The following is a 19,268-nucleotide window of genomic DNA, read 5'->3' as shown; positions in this document are numbered from 1 at the left end:
AAAATACAAATCTGATGAAAAGAAATTACAAAATTATTAAAACCTCCAAAGAGTCCCATTGTTCCCAAGATAAAGTGCAAACATAATCTCTCATGATACGATGCCACATGTATAACATTACTTTCAATTATTCATTCTTACATATATTTTCCTCCAGCCATACTGAGTCTTAAGGGATCTCTGACTGTGCAATGCTATTTTATATTTCCTTTCCCCTTTCTCAAATGATATTTTCTCTAACTGAAATTTCATTTTCTTGTTGACTAACCAATGTCTGTTCATTCTTCAAACTCAGCTCATTGGCCACTTCTTCTAGCAAGGTTTCCTTGACTCTGCATTTTAATTTAGGTGCCTCCACTGTCTGCTCCCAGGACATTCCAAGCATTTATTACCTGGCATGTAATAATTGTTAGACTGCATATTTAAGGACAGGAATCATAATTAGTTTACATTTACCCCTAGGGCCTGGTGCATTACCATAAGCACTGAGATTTTTTTGAATAAATACATGCTTAGAGTTTTTGCAGAATTTATCTAGTTTATCTCCACATATTTTGGTCATATTTTGTGATGTTTTTTGAAGAATTGAATTCGCTTTACAGTGAAAAGTTCTCTAAATTATTGCCACTAAACTCATTTCTCTGCTCTGCTTTCATTTAATTATTTTAAAACAATCTATCTCATAAAGAAATATAACTGTAAAGCAATGCTAATAACACTGATAAACTCTAAATTGAGGGAAAATGGGGATGAGTCAAGGCCAGTGGATAGCAAATAATATATAAGATAATTTTTTGAAAATGGATCTAGTGGAACTTGAAAAATACTTATGGTGTTTTTTTGAAGGAAATAATATTTTATTACAGGAGAAGATGAAAGTGACTGGCAATATATCTAGATTTCTTCTGCATGTTAGATTATCTGTCTAAAACTCTTTTGATTTCTCACAGGTAAAGTGCAGAAGTGTATTGAGCAAAACAATAAAATGACAAAAACAAATAAAATATGTGTTTTGTTAGCCCAGTACACAGAGTAGAGTAAATTTATGAAACTTTAAGCTTTCCACCCATTTATATGACCTTATAATAAACATTTGGTTTACAGCCTTTAACTTGACTTCATGACTGGTTCTCTACTTTGAAAACAAAAATTCCTTAATGTGAGGTAGACTTAACGGTGGCAAAACAGTAAGAATTTGTGTCTGTGGCAAAACAGTAAGAATTTGTGTTTGGTTTGTGTGTGTGTGTGTGTGTTTTTTTTTTTTTCCAGAGAATCAGTGTTTGGGGCTAGCTTTTCCGGCCCAAATGAGAAATCTTGGCTGCATTCTTTAAGTGCTCTGCATCCTACCATTTTTTTTTTTTCTAATGTGAGGATTATAATTCTTCACAGATAATTGTGAGAAAACAGTTACAGAAATCCTTCATTGTATAAGTAATTTTAAAATTGGTCGTTGTTTCAACTTCTAACATAGTTCCTGGAACCAAGTGCTTAAAAGCTATTGAATTAAATTGCATATAAGTGAAAATCATTGTTCCCTTCATGATAAAAATTCTCTCACCAAAATTTATCATTTTTGAAGAGCAACTTAGTTTTTGTTACGTGGGTTCCTATATTAGCTTGCTAGGACTGCCATAGCAAAATACCATACATGGGTAGCTTAAACAACAAAATTATATGTTCTCACTATTCTGGTGGCTGGACCTCCAAGATCAAGGCATTGGCAGATTTGGTTCCTCCTAAGACTTCTAGAGAGAAGGTAACCACCTGCAAGCTAAGGAAAGAAGTCTGTGTCCTCACATGGCCCTTTCTCTACACATGCACCCCTGGTATTCCTTCCGCTTCTTATAAGGACGCCAGTCCTATTGAATTACGTTCCTGTTCTTATGACTTTATTTACCTTTAATTACCTTTTTAAAGACCCTAGCTCCAAATATAGTCACATTGGGGGTTAGGGCTTCAATATATGAATTTTAGGGGGACAGAATTCAGCCCACCACAGTTACTATAGTATAATATATGTATAAAATGTAATAATTAAAATAAAATTCCTAAAGTGGAGGAGAGACAGTTCAGAGTATAAACATTAAAATGTGCTACGATTTTTTCCTTTTCAATTTTCCAGCAGCATTCTGAGGTAAAATCAATAGTTTTCCTCCCAAATAATAATTTTTGAGAGATATATAACTTAATTGATCATTTGCCAAGTGAGAAAGGTGTGATGATAATCAAGCTCTAGCCCCACACCCAAAGCACGCTTTTAAAATTCAAACAAATCATTTCTTAATTTCCTTGCTACTGCCCTTGCTGAAATGTTTATCTGTCCATTCCCGCTTAGTCAGTTCTGCTTTGACTTCAAGACTTAAATTTAACCTAAACTACTCTCTCTAGGATCCTCTCTCATTCATAATTCTATCAATGTATTACCACACTGTTCAGTAATTTTTTGCTTGCTATCTCTTCATTTCTGAGGCAATTATTGTGTGACTTTCATTGTTTTTTAGGGGCTTTATGCTATCCCTTATTCATGGAAGGGCTCTGTAATGATATCAAACAGACAGCTGTAATGAGTTGGAGGTCTCTTTAATGGACACCAAGTAGCTTGCCTTTTCAGAGAAGTTTCCTGTAGGGTTTTCCTGAAGGTATAATTTTATGGAAGGCAGTACAGGAAGAGAACCTTTATTGGGATCAGAAAAGCAAATGAAGGGTAATGAGAACTTAACCCAGCACAGTGAAAGCAATTCAAAAGGGAAAGGTGCTAGCCTGTGAACATCATGAGTATGTGCAGAGTATTCACATCAGTGACATACCATCCATGGACAGAGGACACAGAAGCAAGGAGCTGCTAAATTCATAAGACTGAGATAGAAGTAGAAAGTAATCTTTTAATATCCTGAAGCTGGGGCATTGACACTAAAGATTAAATGAGTGCAATATGATCGTTTGAATACACTGTAAATAATACAAAATTATGTAACAACAGAAGAAAAAGAGAAAAAGTCTAAGGAAGAGTAATCACGATTCAAGGAAATCATTTATTCTTTTATTCAATATATACACTTCAGTGTCTTTTAGGTGTCAGACAGTTATCAACATATTGAAAATACCATGGTGAAGATACCAGACAAGGTTCTTACTCTAGTTGAGTATACAATCTAGTTGGGTTAGACAGATAATTATGATACATAAAAGTAAGGTATTATTTCTGGTACTTATATTGAAGGCAGAATAATAAAGTATAGTGAAATAGAAATAGACTTGGTATATGATCAGTTTAAATTGGGTGTTAATGGAACTCCTAATAGACAAGTAGACTTTTGAAATTAGATGTGAATGACATGAAAGAGCTGCCGTGAACCTGGAATGATATGAAATTTTACACTACTTGCATGCTAGCAAATTAGATTGATGTAGTTTCATAATTGCTAGCAGAAGATATAAAACTCTTGGGTCAGAGATAAGAGACTTTATTAGTTATGACAGAGCAAACAACATGAGTTGCATGTGTGTACCAGTCCCCTTTGATCCGATATGACAGTGCCAATTGGCTCCAGTGGATGCTGCACAGGCAGTAGGTTTGCTCCTCACTTGAGGAACCTAAGGTTAGAACAAATCAATCTTTAATAATGACCTGCAAACAAACCTACCCAACATGTACCCCAGAGGAAACATTATCTTTAGTATACTGGTCAGTAAACAAATCTTCCTTTTGCTTTGGAGGAAGACACTATGTAAACATCCATGAAAAAATAGTAACTAACCTGCACAATGTGCACATGTACCCTAAAACTTAAAGTATAATTAAAAAAATAAAAAAATAAAATAAATAAAAAAAAAAAGAAAAAATAGTCATAAACAAAACCTGTCAGGGCTTCTCTTTGAAAGACATTGTGAGAAACACATAGAGAATTACATTCTAACAGGTCACAGCAAGGTAATGATTTAAATTGAAAGCTTTCCAGGCAAAAGTAACAGAGAGATACATGACATTGGCATGTTTAAGTGAAGAAAAGAAGGCCAGTGTGGATAGAATATAGTGAGATGGAAGTAGTGTGGCAGAAGAGGAAATCAGAGAGGTAGACAAGGTCTAGGTCTTGAATGATTCTCCAGCCATGTTATTATTTAAAATGCCAGTACATGAGTCTCTGCCTAGAAAATTTTAGCTAATTTTCTGTAAGATGAGGAGTTGTTTTCAAAAAATAAATGCATATGTATGTGCGTAGTGGGTTTGAAATTACAGTTTCTCAAATTTGACATGTTTATCATAAAATTTTCTCAAATCTATTTCTGATATACACACTATATTGTGTATATATATATAGTGATATCTATATCACACACATATATAGTGTGTATATATATACACATGTATATACATGTATATCCAGAACTTTATGTATTTGCAGAATTATATATGTGTATAAAGTTGACCCTTGACCAAAATGGGTTTGAACTCTGTGGGTTCATATGCACACAAATATTCTTCTGCCTCTGCCACCCCTGAAATATCAAGAACAACCATTCCTCTTCTTCCTCCTTCTCAGCTTACTCAACATGAAGATGATAAGGATGAAAACCTTTATGATGATTTGCTTCCACTTAATGAATAGTAAATATGTTTTCTCTTCCTTATAATTTTCTTAACATTTTATTTTCTCTAGCTTACTTTATTGTAAGGATACAATATATAACATACATAACATAAAATATGTTTTAACTGACTGTTTTTGCTATTAGTAAGACTTTTGGTCAAAAGTAGGCTATTAGTGGTTAAGTTTTTCGGGAGCCAAAATTTATGTGCAGTTTTTTTGATTATGCAAGCGATTGGTGCCCTTAACCCTCATGTTGTTCAAGGGTCAACTGTATATATAATTTCTAAGTGAGAAAATCAAAGATATTGGCTATATTTAAATATATTCAAATCATTATGCTTTCTTATGTAATTATCTTATCCATGAGAGGAAGGAATGTTTCATGATTTTGTACCCCAAATTTTTTACATAAAAATTTGTAATCCTGATAAATCCTGATGTAGAAAACACACTGGCCATGACTAACTTTTTTTATACTCCTAAATTGTTTTTCAGATAGAATTGTATTATGGATACTTCCATATTTGTGGGCAGTATCTGAAAAGACTAATTGCCATCGGTCCTATCCAAACTATTTGTAACTTTGAAAACTAATCATAGCTTTATGGATGCTTGCCTTCTTGGAGTTGTAAAAAAACCTGAGAGCTGATTTGCCTGGTGCCTTCTTTCAAATACATGAATAGTTTTTAAAGCATTCATTCACCCATTTATTCAACAAAGAATAAAAGAAAGCCTGTCTTGTGTCAAGCAATGTGTTAGTCAGCAGGAATACCAAGATTTAAAACTCCAAGGGTCTCTATCCTTAGAACAGATTTTATACAATCCATCACACAGTGACAATACAATAATCAAGGTGTAAATAAGGTCCCAGGGGATACAGAGAAGATGAATGCCTTCTTCTTATTGGAAGGTCATGAAAGGCTTCAAAATAAAACTAATAGTTATTTTATTTCCTCAGAGGTAACTTTTTGTACTGATAAAAAGCATTGGTTAATATTAAGTTTAATCTAAATATTAAGCTATAATATCTTTATTTTAAATTTTACTCATTGGACAGAGCTCAGCTTCTGGAGTACCATAAAACATAGGTCATTCTCCTCTGACCCCAGAATGTCCATCCCCACGGCAGACTAATTAATATCTGATCACTCCCTTTATATTTCATTTTCCCATTGTTTATAAAGCTATATAGTTTTCTTAGACTTTGTTTTCTTCCTTTTTCCCACAAGACTTAAATCTTTGCTCGCAGTAAACATTTATTGCTGCAGTTTGTTTTACTTGTATGTATTTTGGATCAGCTATCTAATAAATACTTTCTTATGTGTTTCTCCCCAAGAGCTACAGTTTATAAATACTTCAAATACTGCAGTCAATGCTTAGTGCTGTATTTTAAAACAAAATAAAATGGTCATAAGGTAACAACTGGTGTGTAAAGTAATTAAGAATTACTCCTTCTCTTGAGAAACGTATAGAGAAACTATAGATAATAGAACTTGTGTAGAAAAAACAGAGGCAGAACTTGAGGTCAACTGTCACGTAGGAAAAAAGAACCTTACAGATGTGTTCTTTAAAACGCTATCAACACCTCTATCCCTGTACCAAAGAATAAATTAGAGTCAATGCAGGAGGGAAATGAAGACACTGATTTTTAATTTTATATCAGGAATCTATTTACTCATTTATTGATCTAACATATATTTTATTGAAAGCTACTAATGTGCCAAACACTGTGGTAGGAGTAGAGATACAAGGGTACATGAGACAAAGAGACTCTGCTCTCACATGTCTTTTGAGTTACACAGATATTGAACAAATACTTAAAAGTATGTTAAATTTGCTCTTTCACTCAATTCATAATTAAGTTTAAGCTTTTTTGTCAGGTTAAATAGTTGGTAAATATAGCGAATCCAGATCATTCACAGTTCTTGCTTCTTCTCTTACCTGTCATGTCCTAGATACAATGGAAATGTAAGGGTGAGCAAAAACAAACATGGTTTCTACCTTCAAGGAGCTTAGATTCTGGAGGAAAGTCAAAGATTACTGAAACAATTATATAAACACATATAAAATCAAAATTGAGGTCAGGATTAGGAAGAAAAGACATATGGTATGAGGACATATGATAGGATGCCTGCCTATATCTTTTGAGTATATGTAAGTTCAGGAAATTCTTTTTTGAGGATCCTCTTTTTGGGCACAATGAAAGTTCCTACATGAAGAAAATTAAAAATATAGAGGAGGAAGAATGAGTTGGGCATGATTTGTTCTACAGAGATGTCCTGAGGTTTGTGGTTATACCATAGGAAAAACTTTGGATAAGTTTAAATTGAGTTAGAAATATTCAAATTTTAATGCATAGATACCAGTTGAAGCCAGGTAAGTTAAGAAGAGTTATATGAAAAAAAAAGTGAGAAAAGAATGCTTTAAGACACAAGGTCCTAGGGGAGAAGTTAGTAAGGATAGGCTAAAACAGCTAAATTTAAAATTCTGGATTTTATCCTAATTTGTTTTTAATCATCTTTGGTTGCCATCTATAATCAGAGTTGTAAGGAGTCAATTTGTTTGATTAGTTTTGATTTTCAGGAGATCATTAGCTAATTTACTGATCTAAATAAAACAACTTTTGTTTATTGAACTAAATGTTAGGAAGATCATAATGTTTTTAAAAGCCACAATGATCCCAGAGGAAATAGATATATTTATATGCAAAGAGAATTATGTAAAAGAACATGTGATTAAAAAAAACTGAATTTCTAGAGTAAAAGCTATATGTAAGCAGGTATCTATAGAATTAGTGGTGAAAATATTTTAATTTCAGTTTAAAATTTTGGGACTAACCAGAATGTAGGTTCTAGCTCCCCTGAATAAAGGAAATGGCTTTGCATGTGACAATATGCCCCTCTCAAGGAGAGCTGATCCATCACTGCTTCCAGGTTGAATTCACTATTTGATCAAAGAAGATTTGATGTAATGATTACCAATATCCCAAATTTCTTAAACAAATGTAAGAAGAACATTTCTTGATTAATTGGAGGAAGGATTATATGTAGAAGTTTAAGCAGAAAGGTGCATACCACCCAGAAAAGTCACCAACAAAGAGGATGATTGCAGAAGACTAGCTGGGTGGCCTTGGATAAGTTTCATAAGATTGGCATCACATGATCAATTTGCCATAGTCTCAAGTCTCTGCTGTTAACCTTGTAGACTTACAACCTTGTAATAAGGTCAAAGAATTGGAAACTCACATATGATGACTCATGTTAAAATCTTCACAAGCTACAGATATTTTAAAAAGCAGCCAGAATTATTCTTGAAATATTAACAATCAAAATTAAACAATCAATGGATTAGATGCACTGTCCTGCAGTGCCTTAAAGATGGGAAATTAACCTTTAGAATGTTACTTGGTGAGCATGGATTTAGAATGGATGTAGTTAGTGATTTGAATGGATTTGAATGTCTAATGTCATTATTCCTTTAGGAGGTCAGAAAATAATTTTTATTTAACTCCTACCACACACCTGGCATGCATCTATATAACATTTGTTGGTGGAATGATACATTCAAATGAGCACAAAGATCCCTGCTTTCTTAGAGATCACAGTCTGGTGGAGAAGATATGCATTAAGGAGAAGTTACACAAATACAAATTTATAACTATAGTAAGAACTTCAAGGGATTGGTACACATAAGGCTTGCTCTATACCACATGGAACCTGTGTGAGAATTAGACAATGTAATCCTTTTTTAAAGTAAAACAAATTTTAAAATTAGTAAAGGATTTATTTCTTGATGATAATTACAATGATAAATTGTTCATAAATTTTATAAATCAAAATATTGAACCTTGAAGCTTGAATCAACATAATTATAATCGCAAATTTACTATGATAATTTATTATAAAATATTCTCTTACTTTAAAACAGATAAAATATCTTTTCTATAGAAATGTTCACTAGATTTGATTTTCTCATGACATTTTAGAGCTCAAGTAGTTTGTAATGTATTTTAATTTTGAGCTTTGTTCTCTACCACCAACAAATATTAGCAAAGGAAAAGATTTTTAAATAGCAGAACAATATTCAGAAATATGGCAGAAGGTTGCTAGAAGCTGACATTTCATTTACCTATTTATTATTAACATTATTTTGTCTTCAAAAATCCTGGAATATCGAGGAGAACCTCTTCCAAGTGGTGGCAAAGAATTCCAAGCTGCTCCTTTTTTATAGTACTGTATTTTAATAGATGGGGGAATAGGGTTATAGTACATTCTGTTAGAGTAAGGGAATATTGAGAATTACAACTGGCTTTTTATGTGCTGTTAACTAGAAATACCTCTCATGACTCAGTTCATTAGCCAGCATGAGTTACATAACCCCATTTGACTGTAAGCAGAATAAAATAATCTGTGGCTCTGGAAGGAAGAGGAGAATGGGAAAATACTGATCATCACTTGTGTGATTTATGATGATGGTTAGGCATGTGAACAGGAGCTTAGCATTGAGCCAAAGGAGAAAGCAAATTAAAGAGGTTACGAAAATGAAATAATGCAGTGAAGCCAGCTTTTAAGATTTATTTAGTGTTTGTGTTGTACTAGTGTGAGTTGTATTGGGATAAAGAAGCAGTCTTATAATGTGGAAAAGTGATTTTAGCTTGTCCTTGATGATATGCATTGAGTTGTGGCACTAGACAACAGAAGGCTCAGCTGGATTACACATGAAGAAATTCAGGGACAGCAGCTAAGTAATGTGCTCAAGGTTAAACAATTAGTGTGGAGTTGAATCAGAATTTGAACTTAGGTGGCTGACTTCAAACTCTAGATCCTTTTTTTTTTTTTTTTTTCAATCGAGACAGGATCTCACTTTGTCACCCAGGCTGGAATGCAGTGGTGCAAACAGAGCTCACTGTAGCCTCAACCTCCTGGGCTTAAGTGATCCACCTGCCTCAGCTTCCCAAGTAGCTAAAACTACAGGTACATGCCACCACATCCAGATAATTTTTATATTTTTTGTAGAGATGGGCTTCACCATGTTGCCCAGACTAGTCTCAAACTCCTAAGTTCAAGAGATCTGCCCCCCTCAGCCTCTAAAGTGTTACGATTACAGGTGTGAGCTACTGCACCAGGCCCAGACCCAACTCCTAAAAATTACACTATGCAAAGAATAACAATATATAACAACAATATGTTGTGAAGTTTAAAAAATTCAAGTTTTAAACACTAAGATCTACCTTTTATAAATGAATTGCATGTATATACCTGAAAAGATTGGGCAGATATACACAAAAATATTAATAATTTCATCTCTGGACAGTTTGATTTGAAGCAGTTTTTAAAATTCTGTTTTCATCTTTGTGCTTTTAATTTTTAACAAAACAAAGTCTTTTAAAAATCTTTTATATGCTGAATGAAAATATTTTCCAACCTAGAAGTACATACCAAGAAAAAATCTCTTTTCAGAATGAGGACAAAATACATTTTTCATAAATACCGACACAGAGTTTGTTACCAAAAGACTGTCAGTAATCAAAATTCCAAAGTATATATACATATATATATATGTATACACATATATATGACAGAAGTCGAATGGTACTTGAGAGAAATTCTGAGCTTCCAGAAGAGTGAAAAGCAAATAAAATGGTAAATATGTGGATAAGTCTAAAGAAACATGAACTCCATAAATCAATATGACAATACCTGTGAAGTTAAAAGGAAACAGAAGACTTTTAAAATCTAATATTAATTATCTACCCAAAATGCAAATAATATTGTAAATGGACCTGTGGAAATGTTATCCATGGATAGAAGAATACTATCTTGTAGAGTTAACATTTTCACTTCACTTGTGTCAAAGAATTTCCAATAAAAATCTCAGTTTTTTGGGGGGGGAAGGGGAAGGGAAGGTGGTATTGGTAAGCTGATTCTAAAGTTTAAATACAAATGCAGAGAGACATTCTTGAATTAGATAACAATGTGGTAAATTTTCCCTACTAGATATGAATAGTCATTATAAAGGTAGAGTTTTAGTCAAAATGCTATGATATTGGCACAAGAATAGACATATATATGGCCGGGAGCCATGGCTCACGCCTGTAATCCCAGCACTTTGGGAGGCCAAGGTGGGCGGATCACGAGGTCAGGAGATCAAGACCATTCTGGCTAACACAGTGATACCCCGTCTGTAGTAAAAATACAAAAAACTAGCCGGGCGTGGTGGTGTGTGCCTGTAGTCCCAGCTACTTGGGAGGCTGAGGCCAAAGAATGGTGTGAACCCAGGAGGTGGAGTTTGCAGTGAGCCAAGATGGCGCCACTGCACTCCAGCCCAGGCGACAGAGCGAGACTCCGTCTCAAAAAAAAAAAAAAAAAAAAAAAAAAAAAAAAAAAAAAGAATAGATAAATGTACCAATGGAACAGAATAAAAATCCTGGAAACAGACACGTGCATGGTCAGACAGTTGTCTAGCTACATCTGCCTGTAACAGATGAGGGAAAATAGATGCTTTAAATATATGATTCTGCCACAATGAGTTATCTATGTGGGGGAAAATTGGATCCATAACTCACATCAGATAGAAAAAATCAATTGTGAGGGTATTAATAACCTAAATGTAAAAAGGAAAACTATGAAAGTTTCAGAAGATAACAGAGGGAATATTGTCATGAGAATTGAAAAAAAAATGACAGTTTACCTAACTGAAAAAAATGTGTGCAAGAATTGATATTACACAGAAAAGGAAAATCAAATATTTAATAAATATATGAAAAGATATTCAACTTTGGTAGTTATCAGGGGTGTAGTAAAGAATTTAACTTTGCCTCAAATGAAGCCTAGCATTTGCCCTCAGCTTCTGGGAGGTAATCTCTAAGCTCCTGAAATGTCATACCTGAGAGGAGTGTCTTTGGCTGGGGACCTTGTGTCACATTGGATAGTTTGACAATGTAATTTACAGTGAGAGCTGGCCACACCAAATAGTAACAGTATGATTTAGGGTGAGAATCCTGGGCCAAACCAGATGGTAAATATATGACTTAGAGTGAGGGCTTTGAAGCTCAACCTTTGGAGAATCTGGAAATTAGAAGTCCATCACTTCTACATGATGGAGCTCCATTATATACACTAGACACCCAGGCTCAGGTGAGCTTCCTTAGTTGGAAATATTCTATGTGTATTGTCACACATCTGTGCCACGACGGTGACACTGTCTTGACTCCATGGGGAGAGGAGAGCAGAAGCTCTGTGTTTGATTCTTTTTCCATGGATTTTCTGTCCTATGTGCTTCCTCCCTTAGATGATCTTAATCTGTATCCTTCCTCTGTAATAAGCCATACTAGTAGAACAGCTTTCAGTGAGTTCTGTGAGTCCTTCTAAAGAATTGTTGAACCTGAGGGTGGTTTGAGGAACCTCCAAGCTTATGTTGATGTCAGAAGTAGGAACAGTCTTATGTGGCCTAGGCTCCCTCTAACTACATACACAGTTATGTAATGAACTTTAAAACCACATGAATATTTATTACACATCGAATTGATTGGCAAAAATTACAATACCAACTTTGGTTGAAAATTGTCACTAATTTGGAAAACAGGGATTTAGCGAAGATGAAGATAAATCCTGATTGTGATTTATAGCTATAGCAGAGGAAGTTGATTGTTCAAGATCTTGGAGTAGAACTCAAGGCATATGCTTTATGCACTTTTTTCTTTAAGCACATTTTATATCACAATGTAAATGCAAGAACTGAAATAAAATTTACAGAGACTATAGGTAATAACACCACAATGTTGATAGTGAGGTATCAGATCATTTAAAAATCTTCTTTTGTGCTTTTCAATGTTTTGCTATTAAGCTGTATTATTGTTAGAGTAAAAAGAGTAATAGACTTATAAATAAAGAAATTAAAAATGTGTGGTATTTGTGGTGTAAGTGTTAAAGAATTGATGCAACAACATCAGAGAAGACAGAACGGTGGCTACTCACAGTGTCCAGTTGAAGTAACAGTGGTTCAAGTTCTGGTCACCAGCTTTTGTACCTAGAAAAATAGTTTTGTGAGTGCTCCCAAAGTTGACTTATTGGTTGAGGACTGATGAGTAACTGGCATGGACCTTGAAATTATGTGTTTACTTTTATAATTGGGATATTGCTACCTGTCAGAATGTTTCCTTCCCTGCCTATGGGAACATGGGAAGCTCAATTTAATTAGAAGGTAGTTTTGTAATGCATTCTATAGACTACGGCAAAGCAGGACGATCAAGGCCTCTCTAAGCAGTCACCTGATTCTCAGCCTTCCAGATATAGGCTGTTACTGTTTTAGAGAATCTGGGATAGGGCCGGATGTGGTGGCTTACACCTGTAATCCCAGCACTTTGGGAGGCTGAGGTGGGTGGATCACCTGAGCTTAGGAGTTCGAGACCAGCCTGGCCAACATGGTGAAACCTTGTCTCTACTAAAAATACAAAAATTAGCCAGACATGGTGGTGCATGCCTACAGTCCCAGCTATTCAGGAAGCTGAGGTAGGAGAATTGCTTGAACCTGGGAAGTGGAGGTTGCAGTGAGCCAAGATCATGCCACTGCACTCCAGGATAGGCGACAGTGAGAGATTCCATCTCAAGAACCAAAAAAAAAAAAAAGAGAATCTGGGATAAACCCTGCCAAATTCCTATTTCCTGAACCCACTTTTGTAAGGTCTTATGTAGAATCCACCTAGTCACAAGTGACCTTTTTTCTTTTTCTTTTAGGTATCTTTCTCCCATTAATTAAACAAAAGTTGTCTTTCAAATTCTAATGGAGATGATTAGATTTGTAGGCTTTAGTCTTCCTGCTTTGTCCTAGGCAACGTCCCTTCTTGTTAGGAGGCTCCTGAAGATGATTAATTTCATCCATTATGCATTAATTTCAGGAGGTTAACTCTCAAAGGGCCAGGTCCTTTCTTTTTGTTTGATACTCACTCTAGCTCTCTACTCAGTTTATGTGATATTTAAAAATTCTTATTTAACCACAAGGTAGAATAAAGCATTTGCTCATTAAAATACCTTCTCCCTAAATGGGATTTATTACTGAATGAGAATAATGGACCTATTGTTATTATTTCTGCTCCATTTTCTTGTAAAGAATGTATTTCTTTGTGTTAGCCAAAAAAAAAAAAAAAATGTATAACTTGGTTTCCTTGTAGCTTTTTTGCCACTGAAATATTTTCTAGGCTACACTAATATGAAGATTTTTCAGCAATTTACAGAAATGGTGCTTCTGAGCATTCATTTTCTCTTTTACTGCTCAAAGGAAACCATGGGAACGCAGCATCCAATTTTGTTTGACAGGAGACTGGTTAGCAGACCACATGTGGTGTTTTTGTTTTGTTCTATAGCTGTTTCCACTGTGTCGTGTAATTCATCACAAGGATTTTGAGAATGGAAACTGTCACTAACCAAATATACAAAATTAATGAGTAGTTTACACCATTGCAAAGGGTAGGTAGTGAACAGTCAAGCAGAACAAAAGCAATAAGACTCTCTGGGCATAAATCCATTTCTATTTAATGAAGTTCAGGTTTCTATGTGTAATATGAAGTTGTCAGGTCATTGATAATTATCTTGCTTAATTTTGCAATCTTTTAAAGTCACAAATGACCCACTTTGCACCCACTTTACATAACCTATCAGTTAAGGATAATCATATGTTTAGAGCAACTAAGAAAAACAGTAGCAAATACAACTATCAGTATTTTCATGGCAATTTTGGAATGAACTTGTAACCAGCACCCAGATTCCTTTTCAGTTGAGTCCTGTGCTCCTGTGGCAACATATATAACATGAACCCTGGTATTGTTTTTATGTGCTTTGAAGCCAGTGGTGATATCATTTATTATGTTTGCAAAAAACTGAAGGGGCTTAGTTATGGATGTCTCACACATAGCTCATTTTAACCAAGGCATACAAACAAAAGGAGAGAAATAATAACCAGAAATCTTTGAACTCCAGACTCCCTCTTAACTAACTGCAATATTTCATACTCCTCTCCCAGTTGCATCAGCCTTCCAGTACCAAGACAACTACAGGTGTTTCCAACATAAAGTCAGCTTACCTCTAAGTTGTGTACTTTGAATTCAGAAATGTTTGCACTCAAAGACATCTCTTCCTGTAGAGTTCAGAGGTTTTTGGTTTCTTGTAACTTGAAACTACTAGCCATGGCCAGTGAAAGATTTGAGCTTTAGCTGTTTACCTTGGCACCAAAGATGCCTCTTGAGCGTTTCCTCCTGCCTAGAATCAATGGATTACATTTAAACCTACTTACTAAAATTCTACATATAAATTACAAAAGGAAACATTTTCAGATAAGAGGAACACAGGACATAGCACCCATTGAAAATATAAGAAATGTAGGATGACATTTGGGCCAAATATTTCCTTTCTAGACAAACCCCACCCTCTCTTTCCTGGGGAGACTGTCACTTGTACTTCCCTGGCTACTGGCTTCCAGCTGGGTTTGGCTGTAGTGAGTTTCAGCAGGAAATAGAGAGGAGCAATAGTGAAGTTTAGCATTTATTCTCCTGACCCTTTCCCTTAGGTCAGTCATATACCTTAAATAAAGATTACTGTTCCTTTCCCAGTGTCCTGTTCTGCACGCATTTCTCCTCTTCCTGAGTTTGATAACTTCTTCCACCATCATCTCCTGGGCCAAGCTCTGCTACTGCTAGCTCCAGGTCTCTATTGTCTCTTGTGGGTTTTTTTTTTTTACCCCGTCACACTTTTATAATTTGTCCCGTTTTAGTAAAGTCTTCTTGAGTTATATCATTTTGAGCATGCAATCTTTTTACTGTTTAGACTGAGTGAAACACCAAAAATAGCAATAATGCTTAATTCTAAATAACAAAATAGAAGAAATAATAGCAGTTCAAAGTCCAAACTCTTGTTCCTTAATAAGAAATCCAAAAAATTGTCTCCAATTTCACCTACGTCTACCCTCAACAGACAACTAAAAAAAAATGAAAATAAAAAAAGGGAAGGGTAAAAAAAAAACCCAAAACTATAAACAGGTATAGAATTCTCTTTCTTCTGGGACTCTCCATGGCTCTGCATTTTTCTGTTCAGAACTGGACCTGGTACTCTTCCAGCCCCTGCACTCATGCTGTCCTGGAACTTCACCTTCACTGCTTTCCTTGATTAGATTCACTGCTTCCCCTATTTTATGTCTTTGGTCTTTTACTACTTCTGTTTTGTTTGGCTGTGACATGATGAGAAGACAGGTTTCCTGAGACTCTGGAAAGTTGGGCAGTAATATTTTTCAGGGATACCTGGGCATCTACTCGGCTTGTCTCTGAGGAAAAAAATTCTTATACTAAGTTTGGTTCAAAATCTGGGAAAGCATCATTTTTCTAAAGACCTCTTTGAGTAGAAGTGCAATGGATGGTGAGGTTAAGTTCTGGTATGAAAATGAAATCATAGTATAAAAGAACAGTAGCTTAGCAGGAATTCTGAGTTTCACCAGCAGCCCTGTGCCCCACAGGGATAAAGGTTCAGATGCCACACAAAGATACATGCTACATCTGCTCTGTGTGGACACTTCTGTTAAATTGTTTCCTTTGCCACAGAAATGAGACATTTACAGCAGGTCTATGTTTGTGGTTTATTTCTGTTGATCCTTAACCCATACTTCAATTGCAGCTGTAATGTCCATACTTCATAAGGAACTTCTAAGAGAAGGTGTATGAAAAATTAACTTTTTGAGCTTTTGTACATCGAAAAATGCTTTTGCAGTTGATTGATATAATTTCTAAATATTGAATTTTAAATTTCTGCTATATTTTATAGCTAATTTCTCCATTTTTCTTGACATACTATTTTTGATGAGATAGTGGATGTCAGTCTTATTCTCATTCTTTCGTACAGCAAACTATCGCAAGGACAAAAAACCAAATACCGCATGTTCTCACTCATAGGTGGGAATTGAACAATGAGAACCCTTGGACACAGGAAGGGGAACATCATGCACTGGGGCCTGTTGTGGGGTGGGGGGAGGGGGGAGGGGGGAGAGATAGCATTATGAGATATACCTAATGTAAATGACGAGTTAATGGGTGCAGCACACCAACATGGCACATGTATATATATGTAACAAACCTGCACGTTGTGCACATGTACCCTAGAACTTAAAGTATAAGAAATATATATATAAAATAAGTTATTAACATATTTTCTTTATTCTTTGTTCTTAGTGTTATTTGAAATTTTATGAGCTCGTATCAAGGTTTGTTCTTTTTGAATGGTCCATTTTAGTTTAAAGCCTTGTCTTTCTTTAGTGCTGGAAAATAATCCTTTATTATTCCTTTATTTTCTTCTGTCCATTTTTCTCTTTTTGGAACTCCTATAAGATAAATTGTTGAACTCCCTGGATTAATCCTTTATGTGTTTTTCTCATATTTCCTATCTTTGCTTTTTCATGTATGCTCTGGGAGATTTACTTGACTTTTATTCTAGCCCCTTCTGACATTTTAAATTTTAGGTATTAAACTTTTACTGTCTTTGGATTCTTTCTTATTATATAATTATTCCCTCTTCCTAGCATCCTATTCTTGATATATGGAAGTAATATTTTCTCAAACCTCTCTGAAGAATATTAGTTATACTATATTCTTTATCTCTCTTTCTCTCTCTCTTTACCTTGTGGTGAGTTTTCATTTGTCTGTCTTTGTTTATCACTGTATTGAATTCTTTTGGTTCTCCTCATATATTAATGACCCTTCCTTGTTCATTTATATTTTAAAAAGAAAGAAGTTTAGGAGGGTAGGGATCTCTCTCTCTCTCTCTCTCTGTGTGTGTGTGTGTGTGTGTATAGGTGTGTGTATATGTATATATATATGTGTTTCTCTGTGTGTGTGTATGTGCATGAGAGAGAGATTGAGTATACACATCCACACTCACACACATACATAGACTTTGTATATAGTATTCAAATTAGGTTTTTTTGTTTGTTTTCCCTGAGGTGGAATTTTGACTGTGAACTGTGTATGTGGCTTGAATGGGGTGTGAGAACAATCAGGCATTGCTTTGAGGTTGACGAAATATGGGTTCCTAAATGCCAGATTAAGTAGTGCTTTATGTTGGGGTGCTAGTATTAGAAGCCTTATTGTTCTTCAGACAGTTTTCTGCATTTCTTTAAGATAAACCCTGTGCTCTTTGCCTGGTGGTAGATGACTGCGAGTGGAAATTCTGAGAGCTGGGAGAGCCTTTCTCATTAGGTCTTTCATGATGTCTGCACACTGCCCTAACCCAGACCTAGGCTAGATGACTCCTTAGCACCCGTGTTTCCAGATGCAGTTATTGCATATTATTGTCATTATTTGCTAATGTGTCTCTTTACTGCATTAGCCTATGAACTGTTGATCATGGCAAGGGACATGTATTAGTAATCAATGTATCATCTATGTTTCTATGGCTATAGTGTTAGAAATAGAAAATTCTGTGACATTAAAAGCACTTTTCATTGTTACTTGTATAGATATTTCACCATACATATTAATAGTTAGTAAGACATCCAAATTATATTTTGTTCCTTTAACAATTTCCCTTATACTATATTTTCAGCGTTCAACATCTTAATTATTCTTTGGAATTTATAGATTTTTTTATATGTGAGTTCAATTTTATGTGGCGTATTTGGTACATTTCATTTGTGATCATCTTGGGGGGGAAATCATATTAAATATAGTTTTCTCTTTTTTTATTAAGAAGGAAAAATAAGTATAAATTATTTTTGTGATATTAAGACCTAGATATTAGAGTGCAGGATTCCTTTGGGGAATTTCTAGGCTTGATGTGGCAGATGCAGGACTAAACTGTCCAGATCCTTTTTCAAAATAAAATCTGCTTGGATTGAGGCAGTGCACTCAGGAGGCAGCCTTTGGCAATCACTACACACTTTCTTGGCAGCCTACATCCCTTGACTAAGACAGGGTATAAGGCCCAGCCATTTCAGCCTGTCATAGGATGCTTTGATAGCAATACTTGCTCTAGAACTGGAGCTGAGTTGGCCAAAGCTGGGTGACACATAAATTGTATTTCAGCATTTTCCTGTGCCCAATGCTACTTTCTTCCTCTTCCTTTCATAGAGGTTGATCCCTAAACTCATCTTTCACTCCAAACTCCATTTCAGCCCCTGCTTCTGGAGAATACCACTGGTGACACTAATAGTCTCTAGATTATAATTCCTTCCTATTGTACTATAGTATAATGAATTTATACTTCTTTACTTCTTATTCTGTAAACATATTATTCTGCTAACCATAATAGATTTCTATTTTTAGGTAAAATAATCAAGATAGTTTTGTGTTAATAGACATCAAGGATGATTTGGCTCTTTTCTCCCTTAACATTCTAATCTCCATATGTAGACTCTGCCTTTGTTTACACCTGGCAGACCAGTTCTACTCATGGCCAAGAAGACATGCTCTTAGTCACTGAAAGGTTTACACAAGTTGTCTTGTTCTCATATCAAGTAATGAATATATAGTCCACATATCTTTCATCGTTCCTTTTATTAGCTATAGGATAGCTGTTCTTTTAGTAGTCTGTCTCACTCTGAACTTGGATACTTATTTTGTCATCATTTGAGTCATGGTTCTATCATAAATAATTGAAGTTAACAGACCCAGTAAATGAGTTGATACTTTTTCATGATGCTGATTCA

This window comes from Pan troglodytes, chromosome 13 (genome assembly GCF_028858775.2).
Source record: "Pan troglodytes isolate AG18354 chromosome 13, NHGRI_mPanTro3-v2.0_pri, whole genome shotgun sequence".
Taxonomy (NCBI): Eukaryota; Metazoa; Chordata; class Mammalia; order Primates; family Hominidae; genus Pan; species Pan troglodytes.
The sequence above is the reverse complement of the archived record's forward strand: the minus strand, read 5'-3'. Positions refer to the sequence as shown.